Here is a 9753-nt window from a genome sequence, read left to right on the forward strand (position 1 = left end):
CGAATTTGCTGGAAGTGAAAGATAGCCAATCCAGAATTCTATGCCCAGCAAAACATCTTCCAGGGACAAAGATGAGAGCCTCATGTCTTCAAGACACTCAAGAAGAAGGAGAATCAAGAAAGGTTGTCTTCAGCAGATTTATTCTCAAAATGTTGTTCTTCCTGGAACAGGAAATAAACAGGAAATAAAATCAGAGGGAAATTTACACCAGGACTGAAGGAAGAGCAACAGGCTAGTAAATGCCTGCTTGTTGTAGTTTTCAGAACAATAGCTAAATCAAAGAGAAAAACAAAACAATGTAGAGATATGTACTCAAAACACATCAGATAAATGACAAAAGAATATTAAAATTGTTGAAATATACCCAGAGGAGACTGGAAAGAGAAAATGAAGAAATTAAAAATAGGGTTAATAAACAGAAATCAAATGTAAAATGACAAATCTAAATGTAAACCTATCAATAATTACATTAAATGTAATCAGTCTAAACACACCCATTAAATGACAAAGATTGCTAGAATGGATAAGAAAGCACATGACTCAACCTTGTTTTTTATATCTCCAATAATAGTGATAGAGAAGTATTATAGGAAAGAGATGAGGTGTAGACCATAGAAACTATGCTGGGATGGCTCTCTTAATATCAAAGCACACCTCAGAGTAAAGAAAATCCAGGAACAGGGAGGCACATTACATAGTGATAGGAGTCGATTTACCAAGAAGATATTAGAATGTTAACTGTCTAAAAGCTAAAAACAGGACTTCAAAAACATCATGCACAGCTGTACAGGTATAGAACTGAAATATTAATAAGCAAATTCCCAGTCACAGTTGCAGAGTTCAAAACTCTGTCAATAATAGAACTAATATAAATTCAGCAAGGACCTGGAAGATCAGAATAGTACATTGACAAAATGGATTTAATGAGCATTCAAAAAAACTTCAACCCAGACACAGCAGAATTCACATATCAGGGGAGGTAGACACTGCTGCAAACTTGGCAAAAATGAAAACACAATGTACCCAGTCTGTGGAATATAGATAAAGGAAGGCTAAGGTGTTTTTTTTTTTTTAAGAATGAAATGCTTATATTGGAAAAGAAGAAAAATTTTGAATAAATAACCTAACCTTCCATTTTAAGATTTTAGGAAGAGTAAAATAATCCTAAAGCAAGCAGAAAGAAGAAAATGAAAAGGAAGAAAAGAAATCAATGAAATTTGCAATAAAAAAACGATAGAGAAAAATCAGTAAGATCAGAAACTTGTACTTTGAGAAAAGAAGCTTCTACAGCATTGTCAAAAGTCAGAGGAGAGAAGACACAAGTTTTCAACAGTGGGAGGGAAAGAGGGCCTTGCTACAGACTCTGTGGGCTCTAGGAGAACAAGACAGTGCTAGGAACCACATTATCCTCATAAATCTGATGACTTAAAAGAAATGGGCCAATTCCTTAAATATCATAAATTACAAAAACTCACTTAAAATTTGATAATCTCTATTTAAAAAGCTAACTTTGTAGTTAAAATCTGAAAAAGAATCGTCTAGGCTTAGACGGTTTCACTGGAAAATTCCAATAAGCATGTAGAGAAGAAACAACACCAACCCTACACCATGTCTTCAGAAGATGGAAGAGGAAAAACCCTTCCAAACTCATTGTATGAATGAACACTTGCTGCAACCTCCCCAAGTCCTTGGAGAGCGGGCCAGGGACCAGACATAATTGTATTTCTGTTCATTTTAGGCCTTTGGGGGAGGATTAGGTTCTCAATCACGTGCACATTCGAGTTATACTTGTGCCTAGAGGTGAGTGTTCTGGTTGCAGGCCTAAGGTCCCTGGCATGGTCAATCCATGTTGTGCCTTCCCACCCCCAGAGGAGTCTCCCAGGCCACTTCAGGGAAGGTGGTGTTACAACACTGTTGGTTTCTCCATGAAACCTGGGTCCACCAGAGCCTGGCCTGCAGTTTTTTCCACTATCAGCCTCAGGAGAGCCATCAATGAGATTGTCAGAAAGGAATGTGCAGGAGGAAAGCCCCACTCAGCAGTGCCTGTGTACTCCAGCTCTGTGGCTTTGTATTTGCCAAGCACCCAGTGTTTCAGGGATTTGTGGGGTCATGACATGGGATCGGGAAACTGCAGGGCTGGCGGGAAGTAACCCTGGGGACATCAGTCTCGTGTCAGAGAGGGGAGCATTGGGAAGATGTGGCAGCCTGGGGGATGGAGTTTCAGTTTTGTGGGCAAGAGATGACCTCTAGGCTCAGCACTATCTCCCAGGGGTTGGAGCCACACAGAAGGGATCTGGGGTATAAAGGCAGAGCACTTGTTGGCTAAAGCCTGGCCCTTGACAAGAACAAGCTGTTTGGAAAAGCTCTCAGAACTATTTGTTCTGCAAGATGTCCATGTAGACCTCAGCCTGACATCCCCAAGGCTTTGCAGAGAGAGGCCATAGACCTTTCCAGGGGCTCAGAGTCCTGTTTCCTGACAATCTCAAATGGGAAGGGCACTGGTGGGACATGGGGGTTCTTTGTGCTTCCACATCTGGGCCCTATTCTCCCATCAGGTCCTGGAGTGGACGGTGGGGTTTGGTCAGAGGCAGCTCAGGCTACACCCTGGGATCCAGCATAGCCACCGTGCCCAGCCTGTGAGGAGCAATCAGCTAAGAGATACAGCCCACTTGGGAGCTGCAGGGAGCCCCATCTCTTCTGCCTCAGCACTCAGAGGGCAGCAGAGGTACAGCTTGTCCCCTGAGGACCTTTCGCCATACCTGTAGCAGTCACCTTGAGAAGGCAGACAGCAGCCCGAGAACCAGCCACATCCTCCTCCTGGCAGTCACCTGGAGAGCAAAGCCAGAGGGGGCAGGGCAGACATGGCGGGGCACCCGGGCAGGACTCAGTGTGTCCTCTCCTGTGACCTTTGCAATGCCCCAAGGCACTAGGCTTCGATGACTGCCACATGCCAGGTGCCAGGGCTGAGGAGCTCAGCTCAAGCTGCTGGTAAAACTCCAAATCTGGGAAGGGCACATCCGGCTGAAACTCTTCTCTCCTTCCATGGAGCAGTGCCCTCTGGAACAGGACAAGCCCCTCATGGTGGACCATGGTCTCTTCACTGTTGCATGTCATTGCCATATCTTGACCACAAATTGTGGTGCTTTTTGGAGAAGGTTTTTTTCAAGCTGTGTGACTCTGGTGGCACTCAGGGTGTGGGTGAGCTGTGTCCCCAAAGGTGTTGAGCAACTTTGCTTCTCTCTGGACAGTGGGACTGAAATGCGTTCTCCTGCCTCCCACTGTGTCCCTTCTCAGAGGACTGGTGGGGATCAGGGAAGGCTTCAGTGGGATCTGGGCTCCCCGTTCTTGAGAGAGTACAGGGTGGAGGCAGAGGAGACCTGCACTCAGCTGATCACCGCAGAGCGGCTCAGGCCGAGTTCACTGTAGTATGTGCCCAGAGCTGAGGACCAAGGAGAAGGAACCAGTAGGCCCAGTGGCCAGGAGAGGGTTGGGGAGCCAGCTGACAGTGGGCGAGGTGGGGTCTGGGTTCAGCAGCCCCATTACACTCAGATCTGGCCCCCTAGGCCAGCTTCACATTCAGAGGTGGCCAGACATGGCCATGTGAGCAGAAACAATGCAATTCGCCCTCTATGTAAGGATCAGTGGCTTCCCCAAGCACGGTGCACCTCCCCACCTGAGTTCTCTCTTTCTCTTTTTCTACCCTCTCTCTCTGAATTCCCGCCTCCCCTCTCACCTCCAGTGCATAACTCTGGCTCCCCATTGGTCAGTGCTCCGTTCGCCTATTTTGTACCTACATATTTAGCCACATGTGTGGACAACATGACACACTCTGGCACATGTCATCTAACACAGGCTGGAGCCCAGGCTATACCCGCTCCAGGCTTTCCAGCCCAACCACCTGGCTTGCCATGCAGACTGGGGTGGGGTCTCGACCTGTCCTCCATGAAGAATGAAAAGTTACCTATATGCATATAATAATACATCTAATATCATAGATTACACGTGGCACTGTATCTGTATTGTGTGTGTATATAAATGGCATTTTACAGCAGCATATTTTTTTTTTACAAAGATGAGTGTTTCCAAGCTAACTTCATTATCATCACATGAGCTTTTCCTTCTGATGTTATAAGAAACTAAAGTTAAATTATCTTTTGTGGGACCCTAACTCTGTCATGGACCCTGTGGCCTAGTGTGTGATGGTGACCCTAACTTGCAGCCCTGGAACAGTGTTCTCTTGCTCTGACCCCAGCAACAGCGGCAGCACAAGTGTGAAGTGAAACCCTCAAAGACTGGGCAGGGGTCATGGTAGTGGTTTTCAGGCAATGTCAGTAGTGACAAATAATTTTTACATAAAATTTTAGGGGAAGTCCCTCTGTCACACAAAAGCAAGCATGCTTTGTACACCTACTGTAGATCAAGAGTACTGCAGTGAGTTTTTCATTACCCATCCCTTTCTTTTTCTTTTTTTTTTTTTCAGTACCAGAGATTGAACTCGGGTCCTTGCGCTTGCAAGGCAGGTGATGGAACTACTGGGCTAAATCCCCGGCCCAGCCATCCATTTCATATTTGAAATAGACTGCTGTCATTCCCCACTGACAGTTGGGGAAACTGAGGCCAGGAAAAGCCATCTGGCTGGCCCAACACAGAAAGGCAGCCTGTCGAAGCTGTGACACAGACATGGTCCTACCTGGCTGCACTGCGAGTCCTCACTGCCATGCTCTCCTCTGTCCCAGAAATGTGCCAAGCTCTCCAGAGAAGCAGGCAGCAGGAGGGACAGGGCCCACACAGGTCATTTCCCTATTTGTGCTCCTCAGTTTCCCGGGCTCCATACTGGACCCCATCATGAGCTGAAAACGCTGTGAGTTCGAAAGCACTTAAGTCGCCTGTTCTGCTGGACACCAGAATTTGGCCCCCATACACAGCTCACCACTGTGATGCAATCCTGGAGTGGACAAAGTGGGGATCCTGGAGCCCATTTTTCAGGCAGTGTTCAGCATCCCTGGGACCTCTGATCACTGTCTTGAAAGTGGGGATGCTTGCCCCAAATGCACACAGTGGGAGACATATGGGTGCCATTAGACATGATGGGAAGTGAAAGCAGAAAACAGAATATCCAAAAAACACCAGCAATGCTACCACACCTGGCACCATGGAGAATATCACAGGACACACTGCTGAGGCAGAAAAAGACAAAATTCAGGATTCAAAGTACGGGTTTTGCTGAGTGCACCATTGTGAAGCCAGCAAATCAGAAGCTGATGGTAACATGGGGGACCATCTGTGAGCATGGAGCTATCAGAGGAGGTGGCTCCCAGACTACGGAGGCTATGAGGTGCAGAGTACAGAGCGGTCTGAAGGAAGCTCAGGGGCTTGGAGGAAGTCCAAAGGCAGCTGTTAGAGGCATCCTGTCACCTGGGGAAGGGCGTGTCCTTTGTTGTGTTTGCCCATCAATTGATGGGTGAGGCCCACCCACATCTGGCTGTCAGTAAGCTGCATTCCTGGTTAGGCTTCTGTTTACAGGAATCTCACTGCCTGTCTGGAGCACAGCTGGACATGAAGGCAACTCCCGGAAGTGGGTTATTCCTTTTCCCTCAACTCACACCCGGTCTTTCTCAGACCATCCTTGCTTCTCACTTTCTAAAGTGTTTGCTCTTCTGTGTGGGTGGCTGCAGCCACTTAGATCCCCAGCCTCCATGCTCTCTGCTCTCTTGTCAATATAAATAAAAGTCATTTTGGAAAGGCATCCCTAATATGTCTAAATTTATAAAATCTATCCCTACATGGCACAAAGCATATATAAAATAGAAGATAACGAAGAATGAAACAGTCATTCTGATGTCTAACTCTGATGGCTTGATCTGAAGGCCAGCACACGCATGGCTAGAGGGTTGTTGCTCAGGATAGTGTATTTTACTCCTGTTTCAGATTGACTTCGTGGTGACTCTAAATGGATTGTGGCTAACTACACGTCACATGATTATATCTCCACAGCTCTGCTTCCTTGTGTGGCCAATAATGAGCTCTTCTGAGAAGTATCAGAAATGGCAGATTTGACATTTTCCCATTTGCTTAGCACTCTTACATCACACGCTCTTCATCCTTGTGTTAGTTCATTTAAAACCATATAATTGATCTGTAGTCAGGCTCATCAGGATTGATTGTGAAAGACTGCAAGGGACAAGGACAGGCAGCTGGTGTCCTGCCTAGCACAGTGTTTCATACTGTGGGACAACGCCACAGCTCCGTGTGTTGTCAAGGCCCCCCAAGGATGCACAGGGTCCTATTCTAGGGCAAGGCAAATGACTACATCCCACACAGTGCCATCGAAGCTGTGTGGGGACATTGTGTCAGCAGCTGTCCCCGATGGCCTGTCTTCGTGCTCCTCTGAGCCGACCCTGACATCTCACATTAAATCACATTTCCAATAAAATCTTTGCCATTATTTTATATGTGCATGAGACTAGTGAGCTTGTCCTTTTCAAAACTATCCTTCAACACTCTGAACCCACTGCACCCAAAGCCAGTCAACAACACACTGAGCTAAGGTCACAGGAGCCCATGGGGAAGCCTGTGGGGGGACAGGAGGCAGGGTCGCAGGTATCCTGTCACTGTGAACTCCTGCCACTGCCACTGCTCGCACAGGGTGAGTGACATGCCACTTCTGCCCCACGGGCTGGGAGTGGATGCTGTGTCAATCCGTCACCGGGCAGAAACCTTCCTTTCTTCCTTCATGGCACCCCGGGGATCCATCGTGTGGCATGGGCATTGGGGCATTGGTGTTTGCAGGGCCTTTCCTTCCCCTCAGAGCCACACAGTAAATATGCTTAGTGCTCCATCTTAGCCCAGTCGGCACCACTTGGCTCTGCCTGGTTTTCAGGACTCTGTGGCCAAGGCTGAGGTGGTGACACGCAGACACTGCCAAGGCAGGCATCAAGAGCAGACTCAGCCCGAGGGTGGCATGGGAGGTCTGCAGAGCCTCACTCTGGGCTGCAGTTGTGCTGTGCTGTGTGGTAACATCTGTGCCATAACAGATAAACACACTCTGGAAACTCCTGTGACAGTTATGACCAGTGACAGCACAGAGACTGGCAGAGAGGCTTCCACACTCAGAACACTGAGCCCTGCAGATCTCCCTGTGTCTCACCAGACAGTCATCACATGACTCCCAAAGGTCTAGAAACTCCAGCAAATTCCTCAACAACAAGAAAAGCCAGGGGTAAATGGAGGCAAGAGGTGGAAAAGACCATGATGAAACCCCCTAGAAAATTCACAGGATAAATGAAAACTGACTTCCTCTCTGGACAAGATGACAGATAGTTTTCCCTCCTGTTCCCCCTGTTAGGTACAACTATCAACACTGCCCCTGGCCCAGCGATGACACAGAGAACTCTGAAAGGCAGCAGGGAGGGAGTATGCTGTGATGGGGCCCCAGCCTGAAAGACCACGGTGTCCTGCCCCTGTCCCCTGACACAGGAAGAGCTTGCACCCCCATCACCCAACACAAGAAGTGCTTGTTCCTAGGGCCCACAAATGGCTCACTCCTCTCTGAACATCAGGAGTGACTGGATGACCGGGATGGGGGATACAGAGAAAGTTAGAACCAGCAGCCCTGCCTGCCTGCCAAACCGGAGCCTCTGCCCAGGAATGCAGAGGCTGCTTGGGGGGTGACTGCCCCAAGAGCCTGGCTGCCTAGAGGTCTGTGCAGGAAGGGCTCTGTCCCATGAGAAAAGACTCCTTCCCCACACAGAGACACCCAGGGAGAGATGGAACTGGGGAACGATATCCAGGAGCAGCAGGCACCTGGCTTGAAGATATTTTGTCCCTAAGGATCTGGGACTGTCACCTTCATATACCCAAAGACCAGAGAGAGCAGGTTTCAAAAACAGTTGGCCCAGGAGCCTCCTTTCCTGCAGGCCTGGTGCCATCTCCCTCCCTGTCAGAAGTAGCTGGGGTGACAGCAGGTTCTCACTCTACTTCTTCCCACCTAGGGGCCCCAGGCCTGGCCTGAGGACACCCTTCATAGCCTCACAGGTGGGAGCCAGCAGGGGACTGGAGCAGAAGATGAGTGAGCTGAGAGATGACACCCAGACTCTGGGAACTATGGTGCTGTGGGACCTGCAGCCCATGAGAACTCAAGCAGAGCAACTTCAGTAGGACTCTGAGGTTCCAACCATAGCAGACAAAATTCCACAATATTAGAAATCACCCGAAATACCAAGAGCCAAGAAAATCACAACTTGAAACAGAAAAGAATAAACATCTCCAAGACATCAAGAAGAACCAGATGCTGACAGGGCTTTTAAATCAGTGGTCATAGAAATACTTCAGTAACCGGTGACAAATATTAAATACCACACTATGGATTCTCAATAAAGAAATAGAAGTCACTGAAAAAATACATATGAAATTATAGGACTGACAAGAATAATAGTGGAGTTTTTTGTTTTTGTTTGGGTTTTTTTGGTACTGGGGATCGAACTTGGGACCTTGCGCTTGTAAGGCAGGCGTCGGAACCACTAAGCTAAATCTCCAGCCCCAGGAGTGGAGATTTTAAGATCCAGCTGATTGGCTGAGTGGTACAGAGGCCATGGCAGAATGCAGAGTCAATGAATGAGGATGGGACAGTAGCACTTACCCAGCCTGATGGAGAGAGAGCATGCTGGATGGAAAGGACCAGACCTCAGGGCCACGTAGGGCAGGAATGGGAGACTAGATGTTCATGGCATGGTGTGAAAGAAGGCCAGGGTGGGGCTGAAAGACTGGGAAAACAATGGCCAAAACTCAACAGAATTTGGGGAAAGACACCAAGACTCAGACCCAAGCTGTGCAAAATTGAAATGGGACAAACCAAAGGGAATCTAGGCCAAGACACATGGTAATTAAACTCCGAAAGCTAAACATAGAAGAAAAGCCTTGAAAGCAGCCAGCGAAACCAGCAACTTCAAACACAGGGAAACAGCAACTCAGCAGAGGTCAGAGGAGGTGCCAGCTATTTCCTGAGTTCTGAAAGAAAGAAAAGAAATAACAACCATACTGTCTGTACACAGAAACATTATCCTTCAGAAATACACAGGAAATAGAAGCATTCTGAGATGGAAGCAATCTAAAAGACTTTGTTGTTAGCAAACCCACCTGTAAAGACTGCCTGAAGGTCTTCAAACCTAAGGAAGATGGAACGGGTGGGCTCTGGCAGCACCATGGAGGAAGATGAATGACAGGGAAAGTAGAGACCTGGCACACACAGTGGCTGTCTTTCTGCTGGTGAGACTTGGATGCCATATTTGATTATTAAATTCAACAACTATCAGTCACCATCTGACAGCCGAGGCATGGTGGGAAGGCAGAAGACTCTAAGTGATGTGGAAGTTCCACATTCATCTGAGGTGGGGGATAGGGGTGAGCAGGGGAATGGGGCACAACAGGGCCACCAGTGGACAGCTGAGTGTCACATGTGTGTCTTGTGATTCCCAGAGAAACCACACAAACTTAGACTGAAAGTCACTGTGAACAAATAAAAAATGCAATCCTATCAAATGTCTCTGTAACCCACCAAAAGACAAGGAGAGGGAAACAGGAGTCAGAGGAGACAGATAGAAAACAAAAATAAAATGGTAGACTTAAGTGTTAATGTACCCATAATTATCTTAAATTTAAATGATTTCCATATACCAATCAAAAGACAGAGGGACTGAGGGGAACAAAAATCACCACCCAGCCATGTACTTTACTTAAAAGAAAGTCACTTAAACT

This window comes from Heterocephalus glaber, unplaced genomic scaffold (genome assembly GCF_053883595.1).
Source record: "Heterocephalus glaber isolate CG9 unplaced genomic scaffold, H.glaber_assembly_v1.0 deba00001755, whole genome shotgun sequence".
Classification (NCBI taxonomy): Eukaryota; Metazoa; Chordata; class Mammalia; order Rodentia; family Bathyergidae; genus Heterocephalus; species Heterocephalus glaber.